Source organism: Lagopus muta, chromosome 4 (assembly GCF_023343835.1).
Source record: "Lagopus muta isolate bLagMut1 chromosome 4, bLagMut1 primary, whole genome shotgun sequence".
Taxonomy (NCBI): Eukaryota; Metazoa; Chordata; class Aves; order Galliformes; family Phasianidae; genus Lagopus; species Lagopus muta.
In genome coordinates this window covers 2,966,491-2,982,292 of record NC_064436.1, presented here as the reverse complement: position 1 = coordinate 2,982,292, position 15,802 = coordinate 2,966,491, and the positions used below count along the sequence as shown (strand labels likewise).

General features: G+C 40.3%; 1 protein-coding gene and 1 long non-coding RNA gene across 13 annotated transcripts in view; both read right to left on the bottom strand.

Moving 5' to 3' along the window:
* LOC125691726 (uncharacterized) overlaps positions 1 to 5,929 on the bottom strand; it is a 42,016-nt gene extending 36,087 nt beyond the window's left edge. Inside the window, exon 1 of the long non-coding RNA XR_007376227.1 lies at positions 5,297 to 5,929. This is a non-coding gene — a long non-coding RNA (uncharacterized LOC125691726). The remainder of the gene's footprint in view (positions 1 to 5,296) is intronic.
* Positions 5,930 to 6,890: 961 nt separating this feature from the next.
* Positions 6,891 to 15,802, bottom strand: part of TMEM144 (transmembrane protein 144) — a 35,882-nt gene continuing 26,970 nt past the window's right edge. For 11 of the 12 annotated variants that reach the window (XM_048941393.1, XM_048941385.1, XM_048941397.1 and 8 more), the window contains one exon: positions 15,496 to 15,621. The gene's annotated coding sequence lies outside the window, so the exon portion shown is untranslated. Of the gene's footprint in view, positions 8,151 to 9,629; positions 9,786 to 10,753; positions 10,799 to 15,495; positions 15,622 to 15,802 lie in introns of those variants that run through there. The other variant, XM_048941388.1, reaches the window with a different exon arrangement.

Below are 15,802 nucleotides of genomic sequence, written 5' to 3'. Positions count from 1 at the left end.
GATCACATTGGCTTTTGAAGTCAAATCCAACAGTTTCAGAAGCATTCAGTTTTTGATTTTTAAATAAATACCCAAACTACCATCAACAAAAAATAAAAATAAAATAAAAATAATCATAAACTAAGGTGCAATTCTGCCGGACGTGGAGAATCTCTGTGCTATGCATTCTTAATGGATCCCTAACAGAGAGCTTCGCTTCTTTACTGTTGCCGCAGTGAAAATCCCTTTGTAAATTTGGAGGTCACCTTCAAACAGTTCCCCACACACCGTTCCAACCCGAGTTCCTTCTGCATCTCAGAGATTTGATTCTTGTGCCATGAAAGGATCCACATGGAAGGAATTCAACTACACCTGATGCAAAGCAGACTGAGAAAGATGCAAAGGTTTGGGTGTTTTGTGACTTATCCTCAGCTCAATTTTCAAGGCTGAACACGTGCACAAGAAGAGATTTCGAGCAGTTGGAGAACAACATTTACCAAGTGGGATAAGTTCCGTTGAAGAAGAAACTGTGACCATACTATACAATCATAAAAATTGATATAAACCTATGTTACAAGTTCTTACTTGCTCCTCTGGAGACAGCACCAGGTATTTCAGAAAGGAAGGGAAGAAATCTATCTACAATCTTTACATAACCTGATTCCTAAAGTGTTTTCAAGTCACATCCAGGATTTTTTTTTTACATTTCTTGTTCATCTGCTGAAATCACACAGTAATTTTAATCTTACTACTCACAAAAGCTGCTGGATTTTAAAATCCAGGTTTTCTACTGCTTATGTTTGAAAATACCTGATTAGACAGAAGGCAAAGAAAAGAAAGCTCTATATTCAAAAGAATTGCAACAACTCATAGTGATGAAGCCTATTAGCTGCCTTCCCTAGATCTTCAGAACAGTCTAGATGTGAAAGAACATTCTGCAGAAATTACACAACAAATTGCACAACAAATATATCCCATTACATAAGTGGCACAAATTGACACTGAAAACTTATTGCTGACTCTTGTTTAACTCGCCCTTCCCGAAGGCTGTGCTCTTAGAGTCACTTTTTTCTTCCACTGCATCCTTCCAACCAAAGGTGCTTTAAAACCGTGTTCTGCAACGACTGATTTTCAACCGAGTTCTATTCTGCAAAGAGATACGTATTTGCTGCATTTTATTCCCACGTTTCTCTTTATTTCTAATGAAACATAATAACTATGTAGTAATGACTCCTTTCAGACTTGAAAATACTTTCAGTATTAATGCAATCTCAATTCGTATGCTGATAGACCTGATTTCTCTTTATGATACTCATGAGATTCTAGACTTTAAAAACTTTTTTCAGCCTGTTTGTAATACAGAAACAAAACATAGAAAGTTCCTAATAACTTTAAAAGGGATACCATGGCTGAAATAACTCAGTCTTACAATTCAGCCAAAGAAATAGCACCATATAACTTAAGATCATTAAAAATACCTTTGAAACAACACCTACCAATCATCAGAAGACATGTAAAACATCCAGGAGATGAGGCCATGCAACTTGTTTCACTAGGCATCAGCAAATAAGAACAACCTTTTAACTGCAGCAGTGCTTTATAAAGGCTTGAGAAGCAGCAGGTCTTTTGTCAGGTGCAACAACTAAGGGCTTTATTAGCTCTACAGGTGGATTAGAATCTAATTAACTCTTTTCTAGTTGCTGATGGAGACAGCTGATTTCATGTATTAAAGGAACGGCTGCATTAACAGTCAATTCACATAACTTCATGGCTCTCAGAACGCGCACATCTTCCACCAACGCCAAACATTTGCAGCAGAATGTTTGCTATAGAAAGAGCTGCACATAGGAAAAAATAAACTACGAAACAGAGTACGTTTGTGAAAAAACCAATCTACTCAGTGTTGTTTCGTTTTGTCTGTGAGGCAGTGATCATAATTCCACAGCAGCAACGTCATGGCATGTTGCTATGGAAAATTCTATGACGCAGTTTCGCTAAAATATGTCCTAGTTGCAATCTGCCTTCCTAGAAAGGAGTCCATCAAAGCTGAGAGTGAACAATTCCTGTTAGCTAGTTAAAGCCATCACAAAAAACTGCTACATGTTTAAAGAAAGATGCTAGGGAAGAAAAAAAATTTTGCAATCAGCTTCTTAACACAGATGCTTTCTTTTTAAGGGATGGTTTACTCAAATGCAGAGCTAATAAAATTGTGTGTGTTTGTTTTTTTTTAATAGTGAATGGATGGTATCTCTTTAAAACAGTAAAAAGATTCTAAGACGAAACAAAAGAGCAAGCATTGGTAGAAATGCCCCTGTTTAGGGCAAATGGATATTTATGTAATGGACATTGAACTTAATATACTCAGCTAAAGGGGAAGGAAGAGAGATATCTATCTCAGAGTTCCCTGGCAAATTTTTGTGTGTTTTTAAGCTCCAAAAAAAGAAAATAAAAGCATCATAGGGAAGGCAGCACACATTGTCCTGCCGATGCTCTCACCCCACTGCTTTTAGATTGATCTCTGGCCTGCAGACTGAATTACCCAAGTAAAGTACAGCTGTGTGCCACGGGGTGGGAATTACTGCACAGAAACCTGCCAGCTGGGTTTGGACTGTGCCCACTCATATCAGCCACAGAGCAGCTGTCAGCTGCAGCCACGTTACACTGCTGTGAAGTTGGTCATCTGGAGGCTCAACCTTTCCGATCCCACAAATGATGCACTTTCAAAGCACTTTTCGTACTGCTCAAATCTTCATGCTGTTCATTCTGCCTTTTACTGAACGGCAATGACTAATGCTTGAATTGTGCTGAGATTCACAGGATGTGAGAATATGCATTTGAAGATTAATTAAGTTGCTTTGACTAATCAGACTGTGACTTAGTCTGCACCATTATCTTTAGTATAACGATAAGACTATTTCAAAGCCAAAATCATTTCAAAGCGTGAAGGAAAATAATCCTTCAGTTGATACAATCTCTTTGACAGAAGTCCCCTTTAGACTAATTTTCCTTCAAAGTATGAGCATGCACATAAATAGTTGTAACAGCAACAACAGTGTTATTAGGGAACTACCAGAAATAAAAATTCTGTAAGCTAAGCAAAGGATAACAGAAGTAGAAGAAATGGGGAAACATCTCTTGCTTGACTTGCCTGTGATTGAGCCCATCGTTCTGCCCCACACAGATAGTTTTAAGGTTGTAAAATAGTACTTGCTTGCATGCTTAGTGTATTGAGTTTTAATAACGCTTTATGACAGCTCTCAGCTATAGAGGTTAAAAATTAAAAAGGATACTGTAGAAAACAAAGGCCTGGAAAAAAAAAGGATTAAAAAAGAAAGGAGGGAAAGATGCAGTGGGATAAGAGAATAAAAGTCTTGTTCATCCTTGAGATGCCTCACTAACGTTAACAGCACAAGCCTCTACTTTGTATAATACAAGTCTGAAAACTAACTGCTGTGAAGGAAGCCATTAGAATTCTCAATACTGAATCTGCCTCATGTTCTTCAAATCTAACCTGAAGATGTAACCTGAGATGCATTTGGGGGGTTCTTGCTTTACGTACTCCTCTGCGAGATTGAATTAAAATATTCATGAAATATTTATTTCTTCAATTTAATTCAAAACAACTTTCAAATCATGAAAGGAAAGAGGAGATGTTGACACAGAAAAGAATAGAAGGTGGATGACTGGGATTTGCTGAGAGCAAATCGTTTATTTCCCTGGTGAAGCACAACAAAACAGTTATGTCACTGTGGTAACCACCAGCCTGGAGAAACACTGAAACCACTGGGAGACGTGGGGCCCTCTGAAGCTTGACCTCCTCTAAATGGATGCTCTGAGAAATGCTTACATCTGCCCATTCCCAGTGCAGTGTCCATTTCTGTCTCCATCTACGGAAATACTGCTGTTCTAATTAAATAATATAAAAACTGCTAAGACTGCAAAGATGATTCTTTTTCACATCATTTCTAAGTAGTTTTTTTTCTTTCTTTTTCCTTGTTCTGCTTTTCCCCTCTTTATTTTTTTCCCCCCTTTCTTCTTTGCTGGATTACTTCGGAGAATGAACATAAGCTGACTGGGAGGTGTCCTGTCTCAGATACTGACATCCCTGGCAGCCCAAGGTGGTACGAGGGTGGCAAGCACAAAGCTGTGTCTTTTGGCAGTTGCACCTGCAACTCTGAATGTGATTTCCCATCTAGATGGGCCTTTTTCTCTGATTCTAACAGCAGGTAGAGAACTTAAGCAGACTTACAGAGCAAGCAGGTTTATGCTGATTGTTTCACCCATGCTGTTGAACACTCATGCACACGTGCACCACTTTACAGCATTAAGCCCAAAGAAGCATCCCACCAGTGCTTCTAAACGCTCCTGCACAGTTCCCTCATCCCTTCTGCTCATCATCTTCTCCTTTCTCATCTTCTCCCTCTTCTTTCTCTTTATAAGGCTCTTTCCCCCTATAGCCTGACACCTTTTTCTTACTTTCCATTCCTAATTTTCTACTTTGTACTCTAATTACTGTCCTTTCATCTCTTTGTTGGCTCCAGTTATTCTCGCCCTCCTCTGACTTCCTCACCCAATCTCACATCTCTTCTTTCCTGTTGCACAGCTACTGTTCCTTCCTCTCTTCGGCTCTCTTGCTTTCCCCTCTTTTGTTTGGTGTCCTCCTTTCTCTTGCTTCTCACAAACTGCTCCATCTGCCTCTTCATAAGCTTTCTGGACTCTCCGACAAAAAATCTTCAAATTAGCTCGTGAAATTACACTGAACTCCACTTTGCTGTCAGCATTATATTGCTTCCTGAATTTTGCCTTTTTTGACCCACGTGCACCGCTCTTCAGTAAAGAAAAGGTAAAAGGTGCTGATTGCAGACACTCATGAGCTCATAACATCAGTAAAGAAGCCCTCATATTTCTCACTTCCCTTTAGCTGCCCAGCTCAGTGTGGATCTCTAATATTTGCCAGCGCTTTAATTTGGCTTTGGAGGAGAAAATATGTCTTCCAACAACTCTAACAATACTAATCTTTAATTAACTGATTTGCTATTGGTCAATTGAGGTCAACAATTGCAGAAGTTGATACGAGCGGCGAAAAAGAAAAAACAACCTACAAAACTGTTGATGGTTTTGTCAACTTCTGTCAAGAAACAAAACACACAGAGTCCCCATTTCCAGTTCTAAGTAGTGTGCACTTTTGAAAGTCCATAGAAGTGGTCTATATGGAAAAAAGTACCATAGAGGTTTTTGCGATTGTAGAAGTGTTTTGGGAAAGCCTCACCTCTGGACTATTTATGCTCACAGTTTTCTATAGAACAAATGTACTTACGCCTCTCAGTTTTGTTTTGTTCTAGCTGAATTATGCTGTTGAAGCTGGTTGAGACTTCAGCATAGCCTAACTCCAGATTACACTCCTAAAATTAAGACATAAAACATAGGCTGAGTACATTCATAATTTGAACATGAAGTTGGATTGACGAGTCAACTGTTTAATTGAGGAAATGAATTTTATTCAGAAAGATCACTCCATTGTATGGGAACACATAAGCAAATGGATGGTATGGGTGAATGCCAGCACTTTTACAGGTATTCAAAGCAAAGAACCCAAGTCAATTTTACACATAACAGACGTCTTACGTTGGTTAACACAGAAACCTGGTGAGTCAGCTTACAAAGTTGCAAACAGCTTGCCCTGTAGTGTATTCCCTGTTTGGAAATGTGCATGCAACAACAGAAAATATTAATAAAAAGCAGGTTTTTAAGGAATAGAGAAGTGTCCCACAGAACTCTGGGAATTTGTCTCATGAGATCTACCTTATGAAACAACTCTACTCTGCATTCACAGTATCTTTATGTTCTCAGTTTCCTGATGTTTGCAGCAGAAAGCCAGAAGCTCAGTACTGGAGGGGATTAAGTATAACCTAGGATGGAACTAAGTGGTTAAAAAGGCAAGGTAACAACAACAACAAAATATAGCATAATGAATTTAGACTGCAAGAGGAAAGGCAGGACAGAAGGTTCAAGAAGGTTTTCTAATGACAAGATAGGAACTGAAAACGACGGTCAAGGTGCCAAAATATGCCCCTTCTAGCTTTAAGAAGAAAAATTTATCCTTAAACACAGAGCTTTTCCTTACCTACCAAAATACAGCAGTATTCAGCTAACGTAATGTCCCTTTTATGAAGTTGAATTATTTTTTTTTTACGGTTTTTAGCAACAGACGAGAATGCATCACAGATAGCATAATCCTCTGTTACACAGACATTGATGGTCATTGCTCTTGGTCTCTGACAAAGCTTTCGTTTCCTAGATCTTTCCAGATTTGCATGCAAATCTGATGTTTGCAAATATTGGACTATAAATTCAAGTGAAGTTACCAATTTGTGATTGTACCTTCCTGTCAGTCCTTTGGTATGTTTAGATTTTTCAGCACTATATTGAGCATGATTAATGCTTTGTGTCTATTATTCAAGCTCTCTGCAGCACACCTATTTTTTGTCATCGTTCTTCTTTCCCTCTATGATCCCAGCATGCCTATCAGATAACAGAAGAAAAGCTTTTGGTTACATTCTGCTTTCCGTACTGCATTATATTATACTACAAATGCGAGTGAGTAATCTGTCATGAAAGGCTGCCATGTTTGACATCGAGAAATTGCCCTGCATTTTATTTCCTCTGAAAATCAACAGCCTGTGTCTGTAGACTGAAGTGCTACATGTGTGCCTGAATGTAGGCATGACTGTAATATTCTCTTGCAAATTTACCTGCCTAGTAGCATTCCCAGTGTAACGATTACACAAATTGCTTGTCCTTGTCACACACAGTAAAATTGAACACCAAGTTCTTTAGTGTAGTAAGTAGCACAAGCAGCTGATTAAGTGGCCATTCTCCAAGCAACATTTGAAACCAAAGATAAATCATACCAATGGTGGGAGATATCTTTTGTTTCTAGTCTTCAGCCTTCCAAGTAGAAAGGGTCTAGCTAATCTCTTGGAACAGTCATGCATGACGTGTCTATAGAGGTGAAGAAGGGATTCCAACAACTTGGAAATTTGGAACTAAGAAATTTAGGCATCACCGTGCCATTTTAAGCTCAGTTCCACATCATTCCAGTCTGAGATACTATACAGAAAGATGCGCCAAAGAGGACAAGCGAGGAATTACTTTGAAAGTACTTTTTAGTGCTTCCTAAACAGAAAATTCTAGGCAACGTATAGAGAACAACCTTTAGGGTCAGAGATATTCACCGACTGAATGAAATGATATTTGTAGGCACAGATTTTCCACTAGAAATGATCAAAGCAGTAACCTGTTTGAGAAACAATCTCCTCTCCAAAGGGCCACGTGTCCTGCTTGGCACCTGGTTGATCCACCACAGGTCCCACTTACATACCTGCTACTCGAGAGATGAAAGAGTTCACAGCATATCATACTGTTATTTGTGTGCTCCCATTACAGCATCATAAATAAAACTGCAAAGATGCAAATCTTTTTGTGTAACACTACGGAATTTAAACAGATAGGGATCAGCCTTTTAGATAAACACTTAGAATGGTACTGTTGAATTATTTCCACATTAATTTCATAAGGAATTTGCTTTCACTCGTTGTGTGGGAGAAACTGCCCTGCTATTTCATTACAAATGTTCTTAGAGCAAAAGCAGACCTGCAAAAACATTTGTACAAGTCCAATTTATGACCTTCTTAATATAACTTTAGTTAAGCATCAGACTTAATTTCATCTCAATATCTCATAACAGGAGACTGAAATCTAAGAAATCACATCTCTTTACAAAGGAGAATCCTAAAACTCTCAAACACAATTGAGGAAATTCCACTGTCCTTATGAAGCGTTGGGGAATTTTTATTGTACCTATTGAAGCAAATTAGACACAAGCATGTGCTTAAATAAAATTAGTGAACAATCCATTGGGCAGAGTCCTGCTGCCATAAGCAGTTCTACAAGGAGTCTGTCTGTGAAGAGATGTCACAAGCTGTTCCTGGGTCATGAATTATCACTGCTGAGTGTTAGCTTGAAGCTGCTCTGCACTCTTCCCTTTAGTGACAAACAAACTTCCATCGTAACAAGTCTTTAAAATGCCTCCTTTTGCTTCTACTTACCTATTTCTAAAAACAGTTGTTCCATTTCACTCGGGGTTATTCCTTTTTCTCCTGATTTTTCACCTATTTGGAAACGTAGAGACTTAAGCCTTGCCTGGTTATCAGTCAGAGCATCCAACAGCACCAGAGGACCAGGATACTAAGCTTTGGTATAGAGATTTAGATGCTGCAAACTGAAGTTTACAAAGACACTTTCATTTTCACCTGATTTCATCTTTTCAAGTTGTTCACCCACTTCTGAATGATTGTACTATGAGATAGCTCAAGCAAATTTCTGCTGGTGTCATTTTGTCATTTACCTTACTGTCCCATAAAAATCATGCATCCATCTGTTTCAGCTTATTTATATTAAAGACAAGTTAATTTAACCAGGTATAAGGCTCCCCTATATCTGGAAGCTGTTGATATGTTTGGGCCCTGGTACAGCCATTCTGCTGGGGGGCAAGTAGAACCCATTGTCTGTCCTTATTTTTACTCTTCAGTTTTGCACTCTACTTGTTAGCATATGGGTCCTAAGCAGGAGGAAGCTTGAGCCATTTTCCTAGTTTGTTTCTGACTTTTCCGGTGAGGGAGCACAAACCTGAGGTCAGCACACTGAGGAGATGTGAGGGGGACCCACAAGAGAGTTTTGCCTCAATCCCCCTTGAAGTGAGAAGCATTTAGAGCCTAGGCCATTTGGCTTCTGGGCCCACACAGAACGGAAGCAACATGAGCCAAGGCTTGTACTCAGCAAAGGTACGTAAGTTGCTCCAAAAGCAATGCCTCCTTTTGTTTCCATAAAAAATACAACAGATGTAAAAAGCACAATAATACTGATAAATTCTTAACTATGAGATGCTGTTTTGGACCATAGCCACAATCATTAGCTACGCGTTTTTGCCAGCAAGTAAGTAGAGCCTGCATGCCATGACTGTGAAAATCCACACCAGCAGAGAGAACCCACTTTTTCACAGCTGCTATGAAGGTGTCATTGCTGAAAGGCACCATCCACAGCCTCACTGCGCTCACGTTCACTTTTTGGTCTCCATCAACATTCAGAAAACATCAATGGATGCCATTATATCTGCATGGTGGAATTCAATGCCACACCTTTGCTCCATCACTCCTCCATGTCAGATATCATTTTGTCACACTGCCCCTGTGGTGCCATCTGTCACGCAGAAATAACACATAACAGAATATTGGCAGGTAGGTTCTACCTCTACTGCCATACCACTAACATTTGCCTCTGATGTCACAGGCCAAGTAAGCAAAAAAGGCATTCCTTTTGAAGCAGCCTTCAAAGACAAGGAGAGGTTTGACTGTCATCAAGAAAATAGAACTTTGACCTTATCCCCTCCAAAGTTAGGTCCGCATGTGAGACAACTCACTGCCACCTACAGAAATAAGCCTGGAGTTCAACTAGAGCTTTGAGCTGCCTCAAACCAAGCTCACTCTCACTTGACAAAACAAGGATCTTTTACTGCAGTTTTCAACACTCCCTTCATCCTCCCCAGTCTTTATGCTGTAAGCATCAATTAAAACAAGAAAAGCTTTGCTCACCATTGGTCCGCCATCCAGGCAGGAGACATGGGCAGGGTGATACGGTGATGAGGATCCCTCACTTCTAATGGTGGTGCTGCCTAGCCCCAATCCTCACACCACAAAAGTGGGAATTGTTATTGTACTCTTTGAGGTTAACTAAACACAGGTTTGTGCCTAAATATGAAAAGAAATAACAAACAAATTAATGCTTGCAAAAGCAAACCTACAAAGAGCTTACAAAGCTGCATCCCCCAGCCATTCCTTATCTACATCTGCAGCAGCACTGATCTTGGGAGTGTCAGCACCAGGTGCCTTAATGAACAATTTGCTCATCCTCAAGGCCAGCTTTGTTTAACAGACCTGTCTTCTGATCACTACAGTTACAAGCCAAAGCTGCTGTCTTTTTCACTTCACTAAATGACAACCTTGCTCCCCCTCACGTGGGGCCAGTCTGTTCCAACCCGTGTGCCCCTCCTAACAACATGGCACCTTCCCAGAAGTAACTAACTGATGCTGGTAGTAAATTACTCTGCAGTTCTACAACTGAGCACTGTTCAGACATTCATTTTCCCAATCACAATATTTACGAGAATCCCAGCCAGTGAGCTGAACTCAAAACACCGCAAAGTGTGGGGCTGAAACTCCGTGGTTGAAACTCAACAAATCTTCAGCTTTTTTCTTACTTGATGGAGAACCCATACTTTATATAATCACACCAATTTACTGACTGAATAGAGAAGGAATTACGTTAGAGTTTGGCAGAGAACCCTATCTTCAGTGCCACAGAAGCAGTCTACTTAGGAACGTGGACCAAAGTATTTATCTGACTATACTGATTTGTGCTTGTAACAATCAACTAGCAAACAGAAAGAGACTGAAAAAAAAAAGAAAGGCTACGAATTCTACTGGAGAAAGACAAAGGTTTTGTTTTGTTTTTCACTGTGCAAAACCATCCAAATTATCAGTGTGATGTTTCCTTGGCAAAAAGCTGCACATAGTTCTCTGTTTTTAAGAGTCCTGATGGCCATGGTAGGGCCTGAGTACTTTCTGCTTGTTTGATGTTTCTCAGGTTGATGTTCATGTTTGAAAATATACGATGAGCACACAAGAAAAGTCGTTGCTCTTAAGTTATAAAAACTCACCGACTGTAAAGTTCTCAGTAGATACACACCTCTATTTGCTTGGAACTGAAAGCAGAAAGAAAGAAACAACAAATGAAAATTCACTTTAAATTACTGTCTTAGGAATTCCAGGAAAATGTTTTTGAAACAAATGTCTAAATGAAATTCAGCTTTGCGAGACCATGACACATACAAATGCAAAAAGCTTTAAGACTATGCAGTTGGAAGACCTTGAACTATTTTCATCAAAGGACCATGTGGTGATGATGTCAGTGAACTAAGCTTTAAATACAAAGCCAAAGACAATAATAATATCAAGCTCTATAAATAACTTTGGCAAAGCAAGATTTCTATACAATTTAAGTTACATCAAGCAAACGCTGTTTTATATCATGTTAGGAAAGAGTGTAGTGTTCCAGGAATTTTCTTCTTTGTGTTTTGTTTAAATAATACTCTGCGCTGACATTTCGCCTTAATGAAAAAGCTGTACAAAATATTCTGGAGTTATTCATCCTTGAAAATAAACATTTTTGGAAGTGAAAAACTGTGTGATGGCAATAAAATACTTGGCTTTCCATGTCACTTCAGTATTGCTAGCCAACATGGGAGGGATCTGGTTTGGGATGCTGATGGAAGGTGCACAAATTGAAACAGAACAACAGCTCTATTTAGCTACTAAATTCTGCTTCTCTTTTCATACCTCACACTACAACTCCTGTGTTACTTACCTGGCTATAAGTTTTTACAATGGACAGAACACATCTTGCAATGCATTTTTTTTAATGCAGAACTTGCCCATCCCTGCAATGGAAGAGAGCAAAAGCTGCCCCACACAGTTTCACTGATGACCCCATCAACTCACCAGTTCATAAATTTGTATCTGATTCTCCACACCATAAATCAAATTAAAATAAGAGATAGAAATAAAATCATGAAGAAAACAGCTATTGACCACAGTTTGTTTGCAAGCCTATCCAGGCTCTCATTCCTGCAGAGGCGGCCAAAGGGTCTCTGTGAAACCCTGCTGGACCTGAACGAAAGGCCTGGAGACAGCAAACCCAGTGCCATGAAGATGCTACAGACAACATGGGCCTCCCTGCTGAGGATCCAAATTACCGGCACGGGTTGTCAGGTAAGACACCAAAAGGCAATGAAAATAATCTACTGCTCCTTGCCCCAGAAAACTTAGAGCCCAGAGCCCATAAAATAGAATGGCTTTGGAAGGTGCAAGTAGGACTGAAGTGGTGTGGCCTCCTTGCACCTTGGGGAAGATTACTGGAGGTTGGGGGATCAGTAACTCCCCTAGTAAGTAATAGGTACACGGCTTGCAGATATCACTGTCAACACTCCGGTTTTCGTCACTAAGGGAACCTTAATCACATCCCTGTGGCAAATCTGGACTCCCCCTTTGGTACCCAATACAGGTATGCAGCCTCAGATATCAGGCCAAAGGATATGGTATAGACAGCTGGGACATGCCCTGGTGCAAGCAGAAGTGTAGACACAGCACAGGATATCAGGTCAAAGAATATGGTATAGACAGCTGGGACATGCCCCAGCGCAAGCAGAAGTGTAAACCCAGGACAGGAACATGGCCTGTATCTTGCCATGGAAGGTGAACCTTCCACTTCTGGAAACATCTATACTACTCTCCATGAGTCTCTTTGAGTCCACAGGAACATCAGGAAGAACAACATGACATCAAGACGCTCCACTATCACTATTAGATCAACATGATACCTGATGGAGGAATATATGGGACTGATGGAACGTGAGCTGAGCCTTTCGTGGTCCCAAGCTACTATATGCCTCCAGTAACACCATCGAGCACTGGTCCATGAAAGAACATGGACTTCAACCACGAACCAATCATGGGTCATCTTGCATTATGTCAACTTGAACCACAATGGGCAATTGTACAAGTGTTGTGGTGCACTGGATCCCTGTATTAGGGCTAACCCTCCAGCTGGGCTAACCACTGGCTCATGGCTTTAAGGGATGGAGTGCATGGGAACTGCTGAGTCATGGCCTGAACCATTGGAGACAAGACCTGCTCAGCCCTGGGAGCATAGATGAAAGCAATTCACCTGAGTGACTGGGAAGGGTGTAGCTTGGCTTCACCTCTCTTAAGACCTCATTTAAGGGCTGACTGCCACTCTGGAAGGGTTTCTTGTTGGTGATCCCTTCTCTGTGGAGTTTCTAACTGTGAGCCCAGATCCTTGGAGACGGGTGAGCATTTCTCTTCTTTGTTTTGTAACGTTTTCCCATTGCGCTGGTCTCCCTGCTGTTACACTCCCTTAACGTCGTAAAAAGTAAATTGTATTCTATTAAACAGGACGTGCTAAACAGACTTGCTCATAGCTGCAGTGTTACAGGTTTAAATTTTTGTGGTTTTGTGTAACAATTCAGATTGCATCAGATTTTCTAAACAATATAACGAAGTCATTTGTTAAATATCTCATATTATTTCCACTTTAATGATTGATATTACCATTAGCCCTCCTGTGATTATTCCTTTGTGCATATTTACATGCCCCTTCATTGCTACTGCATGCTCAAGCATGTGTGACATAACTCTAAATGAATGCTGACAGCAATACCAGAGGCTGCCCATATATGTGTATGCGTATTCTAATGATATTCAAATAGATAATACACAAGTAATTCTACTGATTAATTCTAGTGATGATATGACAGCTAAAAACTATTGGCTTTGTTTCATAATGGAGGTGGGGGTGAGGGCAGAAAACACGAGGTTTGTAAAACAGCTCTGGCAGAAGATGGGTGTACATTCCACAGTGCCTGTATTTTGTGGAGAATAATTAAAATAATTCTTCTGAGGTGGCAAGACTGACTAATAATTGAAAATATGCAAGTTATTTTTCTGGATAACCAGACTTCTGGCTATAAGTAATATACACTTGGGCCACAGCCCGATTGATTGTTAACCCATGTTATTCAGTAAATCGTTTCCAATAGAGTTTACATAACTGGAGGTTAAACATGTTTGAATTACTAATAATTGTTTGCTTCTTAACCCAGTTTCACTGAGAATTTACCTGACTAAAGCATGGGAGGACAAGCTGTTCCAGGAAGGTTTAGTTCTTGTCACCCAGCCCATGGAACACCTCTCCTTTGCAGAAGATCCTTCCTGCTGAACTATTTCAGAGGTAACCAGAGTGAGAAGACAGTAGTGAGATCAGCAGAGCAAGCAAGAGCTTTAGAGAGAGTTGCAAGTAACAGGGTCATCACTAAGTACAGAGACAACATGAAGATGCTTTACAAGCACACTTTACGTAAATATACAGCACATCACTCAGGTCTTATTTTGCTCCAGGCTAATTAACAACTGCTGTTAAGATCCAGCTCAGGAACAGACAGTGATCCTACAAGCTGCTCTGGCTTCTTCACAACGCCAGGGTTCTGTCAGCAGTGGGGTCAGAGGCATGGCTTCAGGAACAGGCCAGCTTTACTGCTGTGCTTTACTGAAAAGCTTAAGACATCTCTGCTACTAGGAGAGACATTTTTATCATTACCTGACCAAAGCATGCTGCTGCTATTTAAAATCAACCAGCTTCTGCCTGTCAAGCTGTTTTGAGAGCATCCTTAAGGCCCTTTCCCAGGGAATTACATTCTCCTCCTCCCACATTTCTGTCCACCACCCAGGAACTGCTTAGGCACATGTATTTTGTCCACCTGAGCCTCCTGTCAGGACTGTCCTATCTCAGCCCTGTTGTTAATGGCTGGATTAGCATGCTGCTGTGGCTGCAGCTTGATGTACCTCAAGCTGCTCATCCACACCAGGCCACCTCCTGTGAAACTCCTCCATCTGAAGGATGTGCTTCTAAATCTTATTTTAAAATGGTAGAAAAGATTCTGGAAATTTTAGAAAGAAATAGAAATAGATTCTCTGTACTGCCATCAGTATGGTACATACACACATACGTTGGATGCCCCAACCCTGGAGATGCTCAATGTCAGGTTGGATGGGGCCCTGAGCACCTGATGTAACTGTAGGTGTCCTTGCCCATTGCAAGGGAGTTGGACCAAATGGCCCTCAAGGATCCCTCTGAACTCAAACGATTCTATGATATTTGCCATCTGTAGGAATTGTTTGCGGCTCGAGACATTTAAAAATCTGCCAGACAGCTTCCCCAGAATACAGAATTCATGCAGAAGATGCAGATTCGGAGTTGAAAGAAATGGCAGGGTAGCAAATGAATGGTGAATGACGCGTTTATCAGGCATAGCCTTTTGTGTGTTTAAATAAGCAGCATTTTGGAACATAGCAGCAGAAGTAGAATTATTTTCTTCCTCGGTCACTGCTTTGTTTCTGATGTCACAGGAATGACATGAAATGCTGCCTAATGAATAGACCAGTGGTATATGGATTAGTTGTGCAATCTTTGTTAAGGAATATACTTAATTTAACTGGAATTACTCTTTTCTGGGTAAGCAAGTAAAGCATTTAATCCCATTATAAAACTGACAAATATTATTAGAATTTGAATTAATGTTTTCAGTTGCATTTAAGAATATTTTTTCTAAAAAAATTAAATTTGCTTCTGATTGTCATTCAAGCAGTCATAAAAGGACTAAAATACTGTTTTGCTTTTGTTCTGTGTCCCTCCCTTAATAGGTTTAAACATTATTAGCCAGCCTGAGTGCCTACAGATATCTAAAGGAAATCTACAAAATAATGGGAAGTTGTGCCAGGTCCTGTTTTTGAGAACAGACACGAGGAGAAATAATGGAATTATTACCTGAGTAACTAGGAAAATAACGTGCTGATGACACATTGCAGCCATGGAGGGGAACACTGCACTGCTCTCAGACAGCAGCAGCGGAGGTCGCGCTTCCTCTGGCATCCGATGCAGGGCTGTGTGGGGCTGTAAGGGGCAGATCCTGAGTTACTATTCCATCCCATTAACCTCCAGCATGATGCAGTCCCTACAAGACAAGTCTAATTGATGCAATATGCCTGATTCTGATCAATCTGCTGAAAGTTCTCTCAACCTGGATAATGAGAAACTCTCACTTCAGCTTCATTGCTTTATAATTTTAGTACTG